General features: G+C 41.2%; 1 pseudogene across 1 annotated transcript; it reads left to right on the top strand.

Annotated features, from left to right (window-relative positions):
• The first annotated feature begins 5201 nt into the window (after positions 1-5201).
• On the top strand, positions 5202-6707 carry LOC105508356 (annotated as a pseudogene). The gene has a single exon (XR_001001244.1). The product of XR_001001244.1 is annotated as a 26S proteasome non-ATPase regulatory subunit 12 pseudogene (transcript).
• The last annotated feature ends 14297 nt before the right edge of the window (positions 6708-21004 follow it).

The raw sequence follows: 21004 nt of genomic DNA, 5'->3' as shown, positions 1-21004 counted from the left end.
TGGGAATATTTAATAATTTGGAAGCTCTGAAATCTATTTTTTCTCCTAGAATCTTGACACCTCTAGTTACCTAGTGGCTTGAGCCAGAAATTAGGTGAAAACCATCCTCTTTCTCTCACCTCTTATATGACTGATCTATTGTTGCAAAACAAATGACCCCCAACATTTAGTGGCTTAATATACATAATCTCATAGTTTCTGTCAGTCAGGAATCTGGGCATAGCTTAGCTGGGCCCTCTGCTTCACAATCTCTCACAAGGCTACCATCAATTGTTGGCCCACCTCTGTGGTCTCATCTGAAGGCACAGCTGGGGAAAGATCTGCTCCTGGTTTCACTCATGTGATTGTTGGAAGAATCTAGTTTCTTTCTTTTTTTTTTTTTTTTGAAGTTCAGCTTATCAGTCTTTTCTCTCAGGGTTAGTAGGTTTGGTGCTTTGTCTAAGAAGTCTTTGCCTACCTCTTGGTCTCAAGAAATTATTTTATCTTCTTTTACGATAGAGCTGTCTGGGCTGGGCATGGTGGTTCACATCAGTAATCCTAGTACTTTGGGACAGGAGGTGGGAGAATCACTTGAGGCCAGAAGTTCAAGATGAACCTAGGCAACAAAGTGAGGCCCTATGTCTACAAAAATAAAAATAATAAACAAAAGATAGAAGTTTCTGTGATAATGGTAATGTTCAATCAATGTCTGTCCCATCCAATATGGTAGTCACCAACTCCATGTGGCTGTTGAGCACTTGAAATGTGGCTAGTACAACTAAGGAAATGATTTTTAATTTTATTTAATTTAAATAGTAACATAGGGCTAGTGGCTGCCATGTTGGAAAGCACAGTTCTAGACTCTATATTATTTGATTTTTCACAAGTAGATCTACAACCCATCATGGATTACTTTTATGTGTAAGGTATAAAGGTAGAGGACAGGATTTATATTTTTCTGTGGATATTTAATTAACCCATTTGTTGAAAAGACCATCCTTTTCTTAGTGAATTTTATTAGTATTTGTTGTAAATCAGCTGACCATCTATACCATTGTAGAATATTATACAGCTTTTTAAAAATAATAAATCAGAAGGCAGAAAAATATGAGCTCACATTCTGTAGTAAAATTTCTTAGGGTCAAATATTAGCTCCATTCCTTACTAGCTGCACACTTCTGGGCATGTTACTTTCTCTTCCTAAGCTTCATTTCCTCATGTATCAAATGAGGATAATAATAGCATTTATATATTTCTTGTGAGAATTAAGTGCAGCAATTCTATGTGAAATTAATGGTTACCATAAAGCATTCATTGTCAACTACTGGTTGTTAGCTATTCATCCTAACTTGGCCCAATCTGAAGCCCTATCCAGCAAACATTGATCTAGCAAAGTAGTGATTAAGGAGTTATGTATTTATTGATATTATAAAATATTTATTATATCTGTGTGTATATATACACACACACACACATATATTCCTATTTTGAAGTTACATCATAAATGTACTAATAATAGTAGTCATTATTAACATTCATTATGTCTTACTGAGTGCTAGTTCCATTCTAAGAACTTTACATGAGTTAACTCATTTAATCTAAGGGGTAGATGTTATTATGTCATTTATTGATAAGGAGATTAAGACACAGAAGAGTTAGCTAATTTGCTCAGCTAAAAGGAAAAAGCAGATAGGACTTCTGGTTTGCAGTCTGTCATGTAAGGAGTTTGTACCTCATTATTCTGTCCTAACAACAAGTGAAAAATTGTACAAACTGAAAATTAACAGTTCTTTTTAGGCCCATCAGAGAAGTAAGATCACAGGGCAAACCACTGTCCCAGAATTTGAAAAGCCAGGGAAATACAGAGAATTAAGTGCAACTTAACCCAAGTAGAAACCTCTGCAGGAACCAGTGCCGGAGTAGGAAAACCTAAACTATAATTCACAAATTACTGAAGGCTTAATGTGGAAAAGTCAGAAGTTAAAAACCCTGGAGGTTGGGGGCGCTCAGTGCTCAGTCTTACGGGACCCACACTCTTGGGAGTTTACCTCCAGGAGCTCTGCCAGGTTCTCACAGTGAACACTAGAGGAAAATCCCCTCCTGCTCTGGCAAGGGGAGGAAAAAGTAATCATTTTTAAATACATCAGGCCTTCTGCCTGCCCTGAAGAGAAACTATTTTTTATCAGAATCTAACCTATTGGGGTTTATCGGAGCCTAAGTGAATTGGGGAAGGGAAATAGCCAACTTGAGCTCCCTTTAACCATCCTGTCCCACCTACAGAGAGGGGGACTGGAAGCACTTGTGAAGTTTCTAGCCAAGGAGCACAGGCTTACTAAAAGACAGCGACCTAATCATAGGACTATAGAATGCTTCCCCCCCCCCGACACCGTACCACCGTATCACTAAAAGCCTATTTACCATAGTTTTTCTCTATTATATCGTATATAGTATGTAACAAAAAATTACATGGCATACTGGAAGACTAAAACTACAGTTTGAAGAGACAGTGCAAACACTAGAACTAGACTCAGATATGCCACAGATGTTGGAATTATTAGACTGGAAATTTATTTATTTATTTAATTGTTTCGGTAGATAGATTTTATTTTACTTTTTTTTTATTTCAATAGGTTTTTGAGGAACAGGTGGTGTTTGGTTACGTGAATAAGTTCTTTAGTGGTAATTTCTGAGCTTTTGGTGCACCCATCACCCAAGCAGCGTACACTGTACCCAATGGGTAGTTTTTGTTTGTTTTTTGTTTGTTTGTCTGTTTGTTTTTTGGGGGGGATGAAGTCGCACTCTGTCCCCCAGCCTGGAGTGCAGAGGTACAATCTCGGCTCACTGCAAGCTCTGCCTCCCGGGTTCATGCCATTCTCCTGCCTCAGCCTCCCAAGTAGCTGGTACTACAGGTGCCTGCCACCACGCCTGGCTAATTTTTTTGTATTTTTAGTAGCGACAGGGTTTCATGGTATTAGGCAGGATGGTCTTGATCTCCTGACCTCGTGATCCACCCACCTTGGCCTCCCAAAGTGCTGAGATTGCAGGTGTGAGCCACCACGCCCAGCCCCCAATGTGCAGTTTTTATTCCTTGCCACTCCCCTCCCTTTCCCACAAGTCCCCAAAGTCCAATGTATCATTCTTATGCCTTTGTGACCTCATAGCTTAGCTCCCACACATAAGTGAGAATGTACAAATGTTTGGTTTTCCATTCGTGAGTTGCTTCACTTAGAAGAGTAGTCTCCAATTCCATCCATGTTGCAGAGAATGCCATTATTTCATTGCTTTTTATGGCTGAGTAGTGTTCCATGGTATACATGCTCATTGACTGATGGGCAATTGAGCTGGTTCCATATTTTTGTAATTGCAATTTTGCTGCTATAAACATGCATGTGCAAGTATCTTTTTCGTACAATGACTTCTTTTCCTCTGGGTAGATACCTAGCAGTGAGATTGCCAGATCAAACAGTAGAGCTACTTTTATTTCTTTAAGGAATCTCCACACCGTTTTCCACAGTGGTCGTACTAGTTTATATTCCCACCAACAGCACAAAAGTGTTCCCTTTTCAGCACATCCATGCCAACATCTATTATTTTTTGATTTTTTTTTTTTATTATGGCCATTCTTGTAGGAGTGAGGTGGTATTGTTTTGTGGTTTTGATTTGCATTTCCCTGATAATTAGTGATGTTGAGCATTTTTCCATATGCTTGTTGGCCATTTGTATATCTTCTTTTGAGAACTGATCAGACTGGAAATTTAAAACAACTATGATTTATAATCTAAGGGCTTTGTCTTAGTCACTTAAAGTGTTGCTATAAAATGATACCTGAAGCTGAATAATTTATTTTTTATTTTTATTTTTATTTTTATTTTTTTGAGATGGAGTCTCGCTGTGTCGCCCAGGCTGGAATACAGTGGCACGATCTCAGCTTACTGCAACCTTCACCTCCTGGGTTCAAGCGATTCTACTGCTTCAGCCTCCCAAGTAGCTGGGATTACAGACACCTGCCACTACATGCAGTTAAGTTTTGTATTTTTTAGTAGAGACAGGGTTTCACCATGTTGGCCAGGCTGGTCTTGAACTCCTGACCTCAAGTGATTCATCCATTTTGGCCTCCCAAAGTGCTGAGATTACAGGCGTGAGCCACCGTGCTCAGCCTACTTAGCTTAATGTTCTGTAAGCTAGAGAGTTAAGGGTGTGTGGCTTCTGACAAAGGTTTTTGTGCTGTGTCATAACATGACGGAGAAAGTACAAGGGGAAGTAGACACATCCAGAGAGAAAACCCAAGGGGCATTCTGGCTTTATAATAACCCACTTTTGAGGGAACACATCCATTTTCTCAAAAATGAATTTAGTCTCGCCAGAGTGAGCACTCACTACCACAAGAACAGCACCAAGCAATTCATGAGGGATCTGTCGCCTTGACCCAAACACCTCCCACTAGGTCCCATCTCCCCACACCACCACATTGAAGATTAAATTTCAACGCAAGTTTTGGCAGGGACAAACCATATTCAAACCATAGCAGACCCTAAGCCACAGATCCAAGAAGCTCAGAAAACTAAGCAATGTAAGTGTGAAAGAGGAAAAGAAAGAAAGAGATTATACCTAGGCATATCATATTTAAATTGCATGAAATCAAAGGTAAAGAAAAAAATCTTGAAAGAAGTCAGAAAAGAAAATCTTAACTATAAAGGAGTAAAGATGAGAATTATATCTGACTTCTCCTCAGAAACCATGCAAGCGAGAAGTAAGTGAAATACGTGAAGTGTTGAAGAAAAAAAAAAAAAAAACACCAGTCTAGAACTCTAACCTATATCCTGATAAATTACCCTTCAAAAGTAAAGGAGAAATAAAGAATTTCTTAGACAAACAAAAATTGAGGGAATTTGTTGCCAGTATAACTGCTTTGCAGGAATCATGAAAAGAAATTCTTCAGAGAGAAGGAAAATGATGTAGGTCCAAACCTTGGATCTACATAAAGAAAGGAAGAGCATAAGAGAAAGAATAAGTGAAGATAAAATACAACCCTTATTTTTAAAAATTCTTAATTGATATAACAAAAGGTTTGTTCAAAATAATAATATGTTTGATGATTAAAACTTATGTATAAGTGGAAGGAATGACAGTAATAACACAAGGGATGGGAGGGAAGTATTAAGAATATTTTGTTATTATAAGACATCTGCGGAGCAGGTGCGTGGGCAGCTTCCGGTGTGGGTGACGAGTGGTGGCCAAAGCAGGGGGACAGCAAAGGCCACTCAGGCGGAGACCATGGCAGACGGCTGGAGCGGGCTGACAGGTGCATCATCAAGATGGAAGTGGACTACAGCGCCACGGTGGATCAGCACCTACCTGAGTGTGAGAAGCTGGCCAAGGAAGGAAGACTTCAAGAAGTCATTGAAACCTTTCTCTCTTTGGAAAAACAGACTCACACGGCTTCTGATATGGTATCTACATCCCAAATCTTAGTTGCAGTAGTGAAGATGTTCTATGAGGCTAAAGAATGGGATTTACTTAATGAAAATATTACGCTTTTGTCCAAAAGGCGGAGTCAGTTAATACAAGCTGTTGCCAAAATGGTTCAATAGTACTGTACTTATGTTGAGGAAATCACAGACCTTCCTATCAAACTTCAACTAATCGATACTCTACAAATGGTTACTGAAGGCAAGATTTATGTTGAAATTGAGTGTGCTTGACTGACTAAAACATTAGCAACTATAAAAGAGCAAAATGGTGATGTGAAAGATGCAGCCTCCATTTTACGGGAGCTACAGGTGGAAACCTATGGGTCAATGTAAAAGAAAGAGCAAGTGGAATTTATTTTGGAGCAAATGAGGCTCTGCCTAGCTGTAAAGGATTACATTTGAACATAAATCATCAGTAAGAAAATTAACACCAAGTTTTTCCAGAAAGAAAATACAGAGAAATTAAAGCCGAAAATACAGAGAAATTAAAGTTGAAGTTAAATTTAATGATTCAGCTGCATCAACATGAGGGATCCAATTTGTTTATTTGTAAGCACTACAGAGCAATATATAATACTCCCTGTATATGGGCAGAAAGTGAGAAATGGCAGCAGGCTCTGAAGAGTGTTCTACTCTGTGTTATCCTGGCTCCTCTTGACAATGAACAGTCAGATTTGGTTCACCAAGTAAGTCATGACAAGAAGTCAGAAGCAATTCCCCAGTACAAGGATCTTCTAAAACTTTTTACCACAATGGAGTTAATGTGTTGGTCCACACTTGTGGAAGACTATGGAATGGAATTAAGAAAAGGTTCCCTTGAGAATCCTGCAACTGATGTTTTTGGTTCTACAGAGGAAGGCGAAACAAGGTGGAAAGACTTGAAGAACAGAGTTGTTGAACATAATATTAGAATAATGGCCAAGTATTATACTCAGATAACAATGAAAAGGATGGTACAGCTTCTGGATCTATCTGTTGATGAGTCCGAAGCCTTTCTCTCAAATCTAGTTGTTAACAAGACCATCTTTGCTAAAGTAGACAGATTAGCAGGAATTAACAACTTCCAGAGACTCAAGAATCCAAATAATTTATTAAATGACTGGTCTCAGAAACTGAACTCATTAATGTCTCTGGTTAACAAAACTACACATCTCATAGCCAAAGAGGAGATGATACATAATCCACAATAAGGGTCTTAATGCTTTCAAAAAGGAGTTAAAATGGGAAGTTATTTTTTTTAAAAAAAAGACTGTTTTAAGGCCGGGCGTGGTGGCTCAAGCCTGTAATCCCAGCACTTTGGGAGGCCGAGACGGGCGGATCACAAGGTCAAGAGATCGAGACCATCCTGGCTAACACAGTGAAACCCCGTCTCTACTAAAAAATACAAAAAAAAACTAGCCGGGCGCGGTGGCGGGCGCCTGTAGTCCCAGCTACTTGGGAGGCTGAGGCAGGAGAATGGCGTAAACCCGGGAGGCGGAGCTTGCAGTGAGCTGAGATACCCACTGCACTCCAGCCTGGGCGACAGAGCGAGACTCCGTCTAAAAAAAAAAAAAAAAAAAGACTGTTTAAAAAAAAAGACATTTGCATTACCAGCAAAATGATACAGTGTTACTTGAAAATGGGCTGGATGTAGTGGCTTACACGTGTAATTCCTGAACATTAGGAGGCTGAGGTGGGAGGCTGTAATCCTAGCACTTTGGGAGGCTGAGACAGGAGGATCGCTTGAGCCCAGGAGTTCGAGACCAGACTGAGCAACATAGGAAGGAAGGCTGTATCTCTAAAAAATAAAAATAAAAATAAATTAGCTGGATGTGGTGGCTTGTGCTTGTGGTCCCAGCTACTTGGGAGGCTCAGGTGAGAGGATTGCTTGAGCCCAGGAGGTCAAGGCTGCAGTAGACTATGACTGCACCACTTTACTCCAGCCAGGGCACCAGAGCAAGACCCTGTCTCTGAATGAATGAATGAATGAATGACTCAGTCTGTGGTATTCTGTTGTAGCAGCACAAAATGAACTAAACAGTGGAGAACAGAGCATATGGGAAAATATATGTGCATGTGTGAGGGGCAAAGAGCATATGGAAACTCTCCTTTCTACTCAATTTTGATGTGAATGTAAAACTGCTCTATTAAAAAATAACTGTTTATTTTTGGTTTTTTACTCAGGTATTCTGGCTCCACTGTGTATGGTTTGTTTTTTTGGTTTTTTGTTCTGTTTTTATGGTTGTTTTTTTTTCCAGTCTCACCTCACTTTGTTGCCCAGGCTGAAGTAGTGCAGTGGTGTGTTCTTGGCTCACTGCAGCCTCAATCGCCCAGGTCCAAGCAATCCTTGCACCTAGGCCTCCAGGGTAGGTGGAACTACAGTTGTGCACTACCAAGCCCGGCTAATTTTTGTATTTTTTGTAAAGACGGGGTTTTGCCATGTTGGCCAGGCTGGTCTCAAACTCCTAAGCTCAAGTGATCAGCCTGCCTCGGCCTCCCAAAGTGCTGGAATTGCCAGCATGCATCTCTGTGTCTGGCCTCTAGGTGTCTATGCCTGGCCGCTAGGTGTCTATGTTCTTTTTGCTTTTTTTTGTTGTTGTTGTTCTTTTGAGATAGTCTCTCTCCGTTGCCAGGCTAGAGTGCAGTGTTGTGCACTGCAACCCCTGCCTCCCAGGTTCAAGCGATTCTCCTGCCTCAGCCTCCCGAGTAGCTGGGACTACAGGCGCACGCCACCACACCAGGCTAATTTTTGTATTTTTAGTAGAGACAGGGTTTCACCATGTTGGTCAGGATGGGCTCAATCTCTTGACCTCGTGATCCGCCCATCTCGGACTCCCAGGTGTCTATGTTCGTAATCATGCTTCCCAGGGTGTGTGTGTGTGTGTGTGTGTGTGTATGTATATGTTTGCTTGAGCAAACAGAAGGCTATAAACTGATACATATGAGGTAGTAGTCAATGAATAACTTGGGTGGGAACAGATATTTTGGGCTCTGTCTATATTAGTTAGAATGTTTTCAACTGCACAGAAGAGAATACTTGAGTAACAATGGCTTAAACTAGGGCTTTCTAACTTTACAGTGTGGATGAATTATCTGAGGATCTTATAAAAATGCAGGTATGAATGTAGTATATCTGGGCATAACCAGATATTCTACACTTCTGACAAGCTGTAGTAAGCTGTTAGATCCTGCTGCTGCTGATGGTCCAACACTTTAATTAGCAGGATTTGAATAATGAAGACATTTTTATGTTATACGGTAAGAAGCCCAGAGTAGATGGAGGACAGGGGTGAAAGGAAATCTCTTCAGTGTATACCTGCTGTGTACATCATTGTGTTTGTCTTTTGGTGAAAATACGATGCATTTCTGTTGGGTATACACCTATGAGGGAAATCGCTATGTCTCCAAGTAGGCTTATACTTAGCTTTTGTGGATGCTGTGCAACATTGTTGCCAAATGATTGTATCAACTTACCCACCCATCAGCAGGGTATGAGAGTTGTGGTTAATGCACATCTTTTTCAGTACTTAGTATCATTAGTCTTTTTTTTTTTAACCATTCTGGTGGGTCTGTAGTAGTATTTCATTATGGGTTTAATTTGCACTTCCCTGATGACTAATGAAGTTAAACATCTTTTCATTTATTCATTGTCCAATTAGACATCTTATTTTTATTATTATTATTTTTTGAGCCGTAGTCTTGCTCTGTCGCCCAAGCTGGAGTGCAATGGTATGATCTCGGCTCACTGCAACCTCCGCCTCCCAAGTTCAAGTGATTCTCCTGCCTCAGCCTCCCTAGTAGCTGGGATTACAGGCATGTGCCACCACATCCAGCCAATTTGTTTGCAGTTTTAGTAAACACGGGGTTTCACCATGTTGATCAGGCTGGTCGTGAACTCTTGACCTCAGGTTATCCACCGCCTCAACCTCCCAAAGTGCTGGGATTACAGATGTGAGCCACCGTGCCCGGCCTAGACATCTTATTTTATGATGTATTTGTTCAAGTCTTTTGCTCATTTTTCTTTCGAGTTACTTCTCTTTTATTGATTTGAAGGACTATCCAGAATATGTATAAATAACTCTTATCAATAAATACAGTTTCATTTTAAAATTCAAATCTTTGATCCACTTGGAGTTCATCCTGATGGAGGTATGGGCCTAATTTAATTCTTTTTTTAGGTGGTTACCCAGTTGTCTCAAACCAATACTTTATAGTCTGTCTTTGCCACATCAATTTGAGATGCCACTTTTGTCATGTAATACACTCCCATGTGTATGTTGGAATATTTCTGGACTTTTAATCTTATTCTATTTGTTTGTCTCCCAGATACAAATGCAATTTTAAGTACTGAACATTTTTAATGTGTTTAAATATTTAGTAGAATAAATCCCATAGTTTTAAAGCTTTCCAGGTTATTTTAATTTATTTTTCCATCTGAACTCAAAACTAGTTTGTCTCATTCTAAAATTAAAAAAAAAACTTTATTAGTACTGAGACAAATTTATAAATTAAATTAGGGAGAATTAAAATCTTCATGATGTTGAGTTTTTCTGCTCAACATGATTACACATCTCTTATGTGTTCAAATTTAAACTGGTGTCCTTCAATGGTGCATAAACTTCTTTTGATATGCATGACTGAGCTGGTGGGAAAATGAAGAAAATCTCTGAGGCAAAGACACTGTAAGTAAATTAGAAACCAGAACGGTTTTTCAGCATTAAAACCAAACTTTTCCTTGAACAGGAGACAGCTTAGATCCCAAGCAAGGTGTGACGTTAGAGTTGGGATACTTAAAATAAAATGAGGTCCTTCATAGATTAGCATTTTGATTAAGAATCTGGAAAACTCGAGGGGGGCGGTGGTTCATGCCTGTAATCCCAGCACTTTGGGAGGCCGAGGCTGGTGGATCACCTGGGGTCAGGAGTTTGAGACCAGCCTGACTAACACGGTGAAACCCCGTCTCTACTAAAACTACAAAATTTACCGGAGTGTAGTGGCGGACGCCTGTAATCCCAGCTACTTGGGAGGCTGAGGCAGGAGAATTGTTTGAACCTGGAAGGCAGAGGTTGCAGTGAGTCGAGATCGAACCATTGCCCTCCAGCCTGGGTGACAGAGCCAGACTCCATTTCAAAAAAGAAAAAAAAAACTAGAATCTACAAAACACTTCATAGAAGACGGGAGAAATATTGTCTATGTGAACTGTGTTTCTCAAAGGAGGGAAAAGGAAAAAAAAAATAATTTGAGAATTCTTAATAACCCACCTTCAAATGGGGTTCTTATATGCGTTAAAAAAAAAAAAAAATCCAGCCAGGTGTGGTGGCTCACACCTGTAATCCCAGCATTTTGGGAGGCCAAAGTGGGAGAACTGCTTGAGCCTAGGAGTTTTAGACCAGCCAGGGCAACATAGTGAGACCCTGTCTCTACCAAAAATTTAAAAGTTAGCCAGGCATGGTGGTATGCGCCTATAATCCCAGCTACTCAGGGGGCTAAAGTGCAGGGATCTCTTGAGCCCAGGAGGTCAAAGCTTCAGTAAGCTGTGATTGCACCACTACACTCCAGCCTGGGTCACAGAGTGAGACCTTGTCTCAAAACAAAAACAAAAACAAAAACAAAAATGAAACCCCCAAAAAACAAAAAACAACAACAAAAAATCCCAAGTCAAAATATTAGGTTCAAACAGTTCCAGGTTGGTAGTTCCTCCAATTTCCAAAAGCAAAAACAGATTTTCATTGGCCACACACATTCTAATCCTCATTGTAGTGGGTTGAAGAGTGTCTCCTTAAAACGTGTGTCTACCCAGCACCCTCAGAATGTGACCTAATTTGGAAATAGGTTCTTAGCAGATGTAATCAATTAAGGATCTCAAGATGAATCATCCTGGATTTAGAGTGGGCTCTTATGACTGACGTCCTTATCCTCACAGGAAGAGGAGAGGAGGATGCAGAGAGTCCTCTCTGTGAAAGAAGGTCATGTAAAGATGGACAGAGAAATTAGCATCATGCTGCCACAAACCAAAGAATGCTACGAGCCACAGAAGCTGGAAGAGGCAAGGATGGATTCTCCAGAGAGCCGTCAGAGGAAGCATAGCCTTGCTGGCATTTTGATTTCAGACTTTTTGCCTCTTGAACTGTGAGAGAATAAATTTCTGTTGGTTAAACACTTGGGTTTGGGGTAATTTGCTATGGCAGCCCTAGGAAGCTAGTACACTAGGTTTCAAGGGATTTACACATATACAATTTCAAGGACCCTGATTTCATAATCCAAAACCATAGAACATACGAAGAAATAAGCCACAATAAGCAAGAATGAGCAGAGATAACAAACTGCAGAGAACAACTTCCAGTATAGGTCTTGGAATGGCCAGTGTGGAATGTTAAATAAGTATGCTCAATAGTTCTAAAAAAATTAGAAGGTTATGGAAACTATGATTTAGGTATAAGGGATCATCAAAAGGGACAAGGAAGATTAGAAAAAAATGTATAATTTCTAAAATACGGAATATGTGATGATTAAAACTAGAAACAATTTATGGGCTAAATAGCACACAAAATGTAGCTAGGGGCCAGGCATTGTGGCTCACGCCTGTAATCCTAGCACTTTGGGAGGCTGAGGTGGACAGAAAAGGAGGTCAGGAGTTCGAGACAAGCCTGACCAACATTAGGAAACCCCGTCTCTACTAAAAATACAGAAGTTAGACAGGCCTGGTGATGCATGCCTGTAATCCCAGCTACTCAGGAGGCTGAGGTAGGAGAATCACTCGAACCCAGAAGGCGGAGGTTGCAGTGAGCCGAGATTGTGCCATTGCACTCCAGCCTGGGCAACAGAGCAAGACTCCATCTGAAAAAAAAAAAAAAGTAGCTAAGGAGGAAACTAAAAAAACTGGAAGATAGAGCTGAGAAAGTTACTGAAAATAGAGCACTAAGACATTTAAAAAATTAAAAATTAAGACATTAAAGACAGAGGGGTGAAAAGATTTAACACACTTCTAATTAGAGTTCTAGAAGGAAAGATTGGCGGTTGGAGGAAGGGGAGGTGATATTAAAAGTGAAAATGGTTGAGAGGTCTATAGAACTGAAAAAGATACAAATCTTTAGATTGAAAAAGCAAAGGCTGGCATGGTGGCTCACGCCTGTAATCCCAGCACTGTGGGAGGCTGCGGTAGGCAGATCACTTGAACACAGGAGTTTGAGACCAGCCTGGGGTACATGGTAAAATCATCTTTACAAAAAATACAAAAATTAGCTGGATGTGGTGGTGCATGCCTATAGTTTCAGCTACTTGTGAGGTTGAGACAGGAGGTTCACCTGAGCCCAGGAGGTCAAGGCTGCAGTAAGCTGTGATTGCGCCACTGCACTCCAGCCTAGGCAACAGAGTGTGACTCTGTCTTAAAAAAAAAGAAAAAAAGAAAAAAAGAAAGAAAATTTTGACAAATGTAAAAATAGCCACAAAAAATACTTTGGAGGTGGTTTATAATCAACATATGATGGACCTCTATAAACAAAAACATGGAAGATAGGTGGGAATAAGTCAGAGTGGATTTAAAAAGTTAAGGCCTGGTGAAATGACTCAGGCCTGTAATCCCAGTGTTTTGGGAGGCCAAGGCAGGAGGATCGTTTGAAGCCAGAAGTTTGAGAACAGACTGAGCAACATGGCAAGACCCTGTCTCTACCAAAAAATTAAAAAATTAGTTGGGTGTGCTGACACATGTCTGTGATTCCAGTTACTCAGGAAGCTGAGGTGGGAGGATCACTTGAGCCCAAGAGTTGCAGGCTGCAGTGTGCTAAGATCATGCCACTCCATTCCAGCCTAGGCAACAGAGCGAGACTCTGTTACTTAAAAAGAAGAAGAAGAAGAAGAAAAGCAAAAAGTTAAGGTTCCTTTTTGTTCAGAAGGAAAATAGTAATATTAGCTATATTTTTCCTAACAAAATCTAAAGTTAGTTGTTTGCTTTTTTTTAACAGAATGTATAGCTAATGATAAATGGAAATATTAAAAATTTAAGAGTATAGGTGAATATACAATATTCATTGTAATGTTCCTTTAGACTTCTCTGTGTGTTTGAAACAGTTATTTATTTATTTATTTATTTATTTATTTGAGACAGAGTTTCACTTTGCCGCCCAGGCTGGAGTGCAATGGTGCGATCTCAGCTCACTATAACCTCTGCCTTCTAGGTTCAAGCAATTCTCCTGTTTCAGCCTCCTGAGTAGCTGGGATTACAGGCGTGCACCACCATGCCTAGCTAATTTTTATATTTTTAGTAGAGACAGGGTTTTACCATGTTGGCCAGGCTGGTCTGGAACTCCTGACTTCGGGTGATCCATCCACCTCGGCCTCCCAAAGTGCTGGGATTACAGGTGTGAGCTACTGCACCCGGCCAAAAAATTTCATAACAAAATATTGGGAGGCATAACCAATGATGACATATCTTTCCGAACAGCTAAAATGAAGAAGAATGATAATATCTAGCATTGGTGAGAGTATGAAGCAACCAAAACTCGTACACTCCCAGTGGGAGTATAAACTGGTCCAACCACTTTGAAAAACTCTTCAACAGAACCTATTAAAACTACATATATGCATAATCTTTGACTAGAAATTCCACTCTTAGATGTAATATATATTTAATAGGAATCATATTTAAGTGCATCAAAAGATACACAAAAGAAAGTTCAGAGCAGCTTTATCTATGATAGCTAAAAACTGGAAATTATTCAAATGCCCAACAAAAGTAGAGTGGATGCATGAGCATATTCACGTGATGAAATACTACATGTCAGTGAGATTAAATAAGCTACTGCTATGTCCAACTGTGAGTGAACTGCATTAACCTAATATTGAGGGAAAAAAACCAAAGACAAAAGAGTGTACACTAATCTTATTTTATTCATATAAAGCTCAAAAACAGGTCAAATGAATGTTTGGTATTAGAAGTCAGGTTATTGGTTTTCTCTGGGAAGGTGGGAGAGGAAGCATATTCTCTTTGTGATATATGTATTTGATATGCTTTTCTAAATCTAAAAAAGATTATTGTTTTAAACATTTCAAGATAATTTTTGAGTCTATTAGCCTATGGTAATTTCAAAAGAAACACTAGAATAGTGGCTCACGCCTCTAATCCCAGCACTTTGGGAGGCCGAGGTCAGTGGGTGACCTGAGGTCAAGAGTTCCAGACCAGCTGGCCAACATGGTGAATGCAAAATAAAAAATTACCAAAAATACAACAATTACAACATGGTGAATACAAAATACAAAATTACTAAAAATACAAAAATTACTACTAAAAATACAAAAAATTAGCTGGGTGTGGTGGCAGGCACCTGTAGTCCCAGCTACTCGGGAGGCTAAGGCAGGGGAATCTCTTGAACCTGGGAGGAGGAATTGCAGTGAGCTGAGATCACGCCATTGCACTCCAGCCTGGGCAACAGAGTGAGACTCCGTCTCAAAAAATATAAAATAAAATAAATAAATAAATAAATAAATACTACAGTGAATCCCTAAGGTGATGAACAATTTTCCAGTTATTTTGAGGAAATTGAGGCTAAAGGACACTGGAATCTGCTTTGCTGCTGGAGCCCTGGGAGGTGTTGATCTCAAAGGCGTTTCCCGGGCTCCACAGAGCAAGAAAAATAAGGTGGAGTGGATGGCTGAGATCTTCAGAGGAGAGAAACCTGAGGTAGCCTCCCATGGCTCTGGAGTAGGTCACAGAATGGCTAAAAGTTCTACGTCCCAGGGAGAATATTAGGTTTCTCAGCCAGAGAGTCCTATCAGGCTCATCCCTAGTATTCACAGGGTCTGAGGCAGGAGTACAAATGAAGGCCTCCTATTATATGTTTAGACAGAAGTTATAAGTCAAACTAACCACTGTCAAATGAGTTCTATGCTTCTGCTTGACAAATATGCTTTTATAATGACCTTGAAGGCCATAATGCACATTGAATTCTACACTCGTACATGGCCATGGTGGAAGGCCAGTCCCCAGTCCCCAGCCCTTGCTCTATCCCTTTTCCCTCCACCACTGGGAATGCATGGACACCCCTGTCCACATGTCCAAGCTTCACCCGTGTCTTAGCAGAAGTACACCAGAGGCACAGTTTGCCTTTAGAAGGACCATTTGGCAAAGAGGTCAATACCAGTCCTGGAAACAGACTCAGGATCATTAATGTAGGGAATTATGGGGTCTTGGCTATCCAGTGTGTGTTCTAGAAGGGGGGATGTGCTTGGTCTCTAGACAGGAGGGCACTGCCTCAGGAAGGCCAAAGTGGGGAGCCGATAAAACATAGGGTCCACTAGGGACCCTGATATGGTTTGGCTGTGTCCCTACCCAAATCTCATCTTGAATTGTAGTGTGGGAGGAACCCAGTGGGAGGTAATTGAATCATGGGGACTGGTCTTTCCCATGTTGTTCTTGTGATAGTGAATAAGTCTCAGGAGATTTGACGGTTTTATTATTTTTATTTTATTTTATTTTATTTTATTTTATTTTATTTTATTTTTTTTGAGACGGAGTCTCGCTCTGTCGCCCAAGCTGGAGTGCAGTGGCCGGATCTCAGCTCACTGCAAGCTCCACTTCCTGGGTTTATGCTATTCTCCTGTGTTAGCCTCCTGAGTAGCTGGGACTACAGGCGCCCACCACCTTGCCTGGCTAGTTTTTTGTATTTTTTTTTTGTAGAGATGGGGTTTCACTGGGTTGGCCAGGATGGTCTCGATCTCCTGACCTCGTGATCCACCCCTCTCAGCCTCCCAAAGTGCTGGGATTACAGGCTTGAGCCACCGTTCTCGCCCGATTTGATGGTTTTATAAAGAGGAGTTCCCCTGCACAAGTTCTCTCTCTGCCTGCTGCCATCCATGTAAGACATGACTTGCTCCTCCTTGCCTCCCACCATGATTGTGAGGCCTCCCCAGCCATGTGGAACTGTGAGTCCATTAAACCTCTTTCCTTTATAAATTACCCAGTCTCTGGTATGTATTTATTAGCAGCATGAGAACAGACTAATACAGTCCCTTCCTCTAGCTAGGATATAAAGAATACTGTAGGTCCTTGTGCCAATGAGGGAATGTCTCAGACTGTAGAGCTATAAAATAGGACTTTGGATGCCTAAGCAAACACTCGTATTCATGCCTGGAGACCACATGGGACTGGACATTCCTGCACATGTCTGTGTAAGACAGGACTCCAAGGATCAGATGTCCTCTCAGGCTACCTGATTCTTTGAAAACTTCCTAGAAATGAAATGACACCTTGAGGGGAATTATAGAGGAAGAAAAGAACCTTAACTTTTTGAATGTACTCCAAAGAAATTGAGGAAAACCTCTGAAGTGATGGAGTTTACCATGAATTTTTGGCAAACTGCAGCTAAAGAGAGCAATTAAGTTCAGAGATGGAAAACCAAAGTACTTTTTTGCACACCTGAGTTTTGTGCACTGAAAGTTTGTACTTAACACACATTTTATCCATGCTGCTTAGGTCTACTATGGTTTTAAGATTCATCCACTTTTCAGAGGCTGGACATGGTGGCTCACACCTGTAATCCCAGCACTTTGGGAGGTTGAGGCAGGTGGATCACCTAAGGTCAGGAGTTCAAGACCAGCCTGACCAATATGGTGAAACCCTGTCTCCACTAAAAAATACAAAAATTAGCCAGGCATGGTGGTGTGTGCTTGTAGTCCCAGCTACTTGGGAGGCTGAGATAGGAGAATTGCTTGAATCCAGGAGGTAGAGGTTGCAGTGAACTGAGATCGCACCACTGCACTCCAGCCTGGGGCTACAGAGTGAGACTCCATCTCAGGGAAAAAAAAAAAAGATTCATCTACTTTTTAGAACACCTTGACTCATAGTTTATGTCCCTCTCATCACAGGGAAAGGGGAAGAAGTTCACCAGTTTTGTCTGGTTAGAAGATGGAGGAAGGGGGGAGAAAAGACTATGATGATGTATGTTACACAAAGATCACCCAAGAGGTATTTCAATCAGTGAACTGGTGAACTCAGTTGTTCATCAGTCACCGGTTCTTGTCACCGTGAACTCAGAATATGATTGTGCCCCCAGTTATTCACCAGCTCACCAGTTCTTGTCATGGTGAACTCTGAATATGATTTTGCAATTAAGATGTGTAATTTTTTTGTGGGGAGGGGGACAGGGTCTTGCTCTGTCGCCCAGACTGGAGTGCAGTGGCAGAATCTCAGCTCACTGCAACCTCTGCCTCCCAGGTTCAAGCGATTCTCCTGCCTCAGCCTCCCAAGTTGCTGGGATTACAGACACGTGCCACCATGCCCACCTAATTTTTATTTTAGTAGAGACAGGGTTTCACCATGTTGGCCAGGCTGGTCTCAAACTCCTGACCTCAAGTGATCTACCCTCCTCAACCTCCCAAAGTGCTGGGATTAAAGGCATGAACTACCACGCCTGGCCTAAAATGTGTAAATTCTATCCCAAATTCCCAGGACATACATATAACTAAAATTAGACATCTTAGGACTTTTTTCTGGAGGGGGGGATACTGGACAATATGAAACAGGATAATGGTGAAGGAAGACTGATGTTGCTATGTGGTAGTAATGGACTTGTTCACTACAATAATTAAAACAAGATGCTATTGGCACCAGTAGCTTCATGAAACAGCATAAAACCCAAGAAAACAGACCAGGTGTAGTCCCAGCACTTTGGGAGGCCAAGGTGGGAGGATCTCTTGGGTCCAGGAGTTCAAGACCAGCCTGGGCAACATAGTGAGACCCGTCTCTACAAAAAATAAAAATTTGCTGGACTTGGTGGTGTGTGCCTGTAGTTCCAAGTACTTGGGAAGCATACGTAGGAGGATCTTGAGCCCAGGAGTATGAGGATGCAGTGAGCCATGATTGCATGGAGCCACTGCACTCCAGCCTGGGTGACAGTGAGACTCTGTCTCCAAAAGTAGAAGCAGCAACAAGAACAACCCTCCAAAAAAAACCCAGGAAAACATTCTGGCCAATATTAAACTGTGCAGTACAACAAATAATGCTGTTCAAGTCAGTGTGGAAGGATAACTTTGGGGTAAACTAATGCCAAAATGCACTCAGGATGAAAGTTGCATGTAAACAATAAACCATAAGATAACTGAAAGAAAATAGAACTAAATTGTTTTATGATTTTAGTTTAGTTTATATAGATTTTGTGAGTATAGCAACAGTCAATGTTGTTTATAATGACAAATTGGATATAACTGAATTATCTAATGATTGCAATTAGATAATGGATTGTGGTACATCAATTCAATAAAATGTTACTGACATATTTTTTATGACATTAATTTAAAAATAAGCTATAAAAAATTAAGTACAATTTAGTCTTATGCAGAAATAAAGCATAGAGGCTTACAAAAAAGAATGTAGATGTGGGCTGGGCACAGTGGTTCATTCCTATAATACTGGCACTTTGGGAGGCCGAGGTGGGTAGATCACCTGAGGCAGGAGTTTGAGACCACCCTGGCCAACATGGCGAAACCCTATCTCTACTAAATATGTAAAAATTAGTTGGGCGTTGTCATGGGTGCCTGTAATCCCAGCTACTCAGGAGGCTGAGGCAGGAGAATTGCTTGAACCCGGGAGGCAGGGGTTGCAGTGAGCCGAGATTGCGCCACTGCCTGGGGGACAGAGTGCAACTCCGTCTCAAAAAAAGAAAAAAAATGGAGATGTTAGTTAACATGTGGTTATCTCTAAAAGCTGAATTTATTTACTTTTTGTGTTCTCCTGTTTTTTTTTTTTTTTTTTTTCCGAAACGGAGCCTCGCTCTGTAGCCCAGGCTGGAGTGCAGTGGCACCATCTCGGCTCGCCGCAAGCTCCGCCTCCCCGGTTCACACCATTCTCCTGCCTCAGCCTCCCGAGTAGCTGGGACTACAGGTGCCCACCACCACCACTGGCTAATTTTTTTGTATTTTTAGTAGAGACGGGGTTTCACAGTGTTAGCCAGGATGGTCTCGATCTCCTGACCTCGTGATTCGCCTGCCTCGACCTCCCAAAGTGCTGGAATTACAGGCGTGAGCCACCACGCCGGGCCAACTCACAATTCTTTAAGAGATAGGGGTCTCCCTATGTTTCCCTGGCTGGTCTTGAACTCCTGGGCTAAAGTGATTCTCCTGTCTCAGCCTCCCAAAGCGCTGGGATTACAACTGTGAGCCACCAAGCCCAGCCAAAATTTCTATACGTGGCTTCTCTTACTAAGCAATGCTTACTACTTTTAAAACTTAATGGATGGTGGATCACGAGATCAAGAGATCAAGACCATCCTGACTAACATGGTGAAACTTCATCTCTACTAAAAATTAAAAAAAAAAAAAAAAATTAGCTGGGCGTGGTGCGGGTGCCCGTAGTCCCAGCTATTCTGGAGGCTGAGACAGGAGGTGGGGAGCTTGCAGTGAGCTAAGATCGTGCCACTGCACTCCCAGCCTGGCGGACAGAGCGAGATTCTGTCACAAAAAAACAAACAAAAAAACTTGAGGGATGCAGCCTTATGACTAAGAACCAAAAAACTAGGAATGAGCCAAACATCCCTCAAGGGGTAAATGGATATACACAAAATACAGTAGACCCATCCACACAATGGAATACGATTCCTCAATCGAAGGGAATGAACTACGGCACAAGTTATAGCATGGATGGACACCAAAGAAACGTTATTATGTGAAATAAGCCAAAGGCAAAATACCACATATTGTATGAGTGCATTTACATGAAATATCCACAAAAGACAAATCTACAGGGACAGAAAGCAGATTAGTAGCCTGCAGCTAAAGGTTGGACCAAGGGTTAACTGTTATGAGCAGAGAGATTTTACTGGGGAGATGGAAATGTTCTGAAATTGGATTATGTTGATTATTACATAACTCAATACTAGAAATCACTGAATAGTAAGTACAATTAAAACAGAGTGAATATTATGAAATGTAAATTATACCTCAATAAAGTTGTTTTAAAAAACTTAATGGAGAATTTGGTGAAAGTTCAGAGACCTAAAGGTTTAGAGGTTTGGTTGTTTTATTTTTAATATGAAGGGAGAGGAGGAGGAAAAACTGATAGAGATTTTGCAACTACAAAATTAGAGAATCTTGCTTTCAACATGATAGTGTCTGTACAGATGTTTAGAGTGGCTACACCACAGTACTTTTAATGCCAGGGGAGAAAGCCTACCTAGATTTAGACACACAACAGTGATGCTCTTTCCCTAACCAACTGTGGGTTCCTGGAGGAAAGAAGCCAGCTTGGCCTCAAGTATTAACATCTCCGGCAGGGCGTGGTGGCTCACGCCTGTAATCCCAGCACTTTGGGAGGTTGAGGTGGGTGGATCACTTGAGGTCAGGAGTTTGAGACCAGCCTGGACAACATGGTGAAACCCCATCTCTACTAAAAAATATAAAAATTAGCTGGATTTGGTGGCATGTGCCTGTAATCCCAGCTTCTGGGGAGGCTGAGGCACAAGATTGCTTGAACTTGGGAGGCGAAGGTTGCAGTCGGATGAGATCGCACCACTGCACTCCAGCCTGAGCGACAGGGCAAGACTCCATCTCAAAAAAAAAAACAAAAAAAACTCCCACCAACCAGCTGG

Source organism: Colobus angolensis, unplaced genomic scaffold (genome assembly GCF_000951035.1).
Source record: "Colobus angolensis palliatus isolate OR3802 unplaced genomic scaffold, Cang.pa_1.0 Scaffold160, whole genome shotgun sequence".
NCBI lineage: Eukaryota > Metazoa > Chordata > Mammalia > Primates > Cercopithecidae > Colobus > Colobus angolensis.
This window is presented reverse-complemented; position numbering and strand designations above follow the sequence as displayed.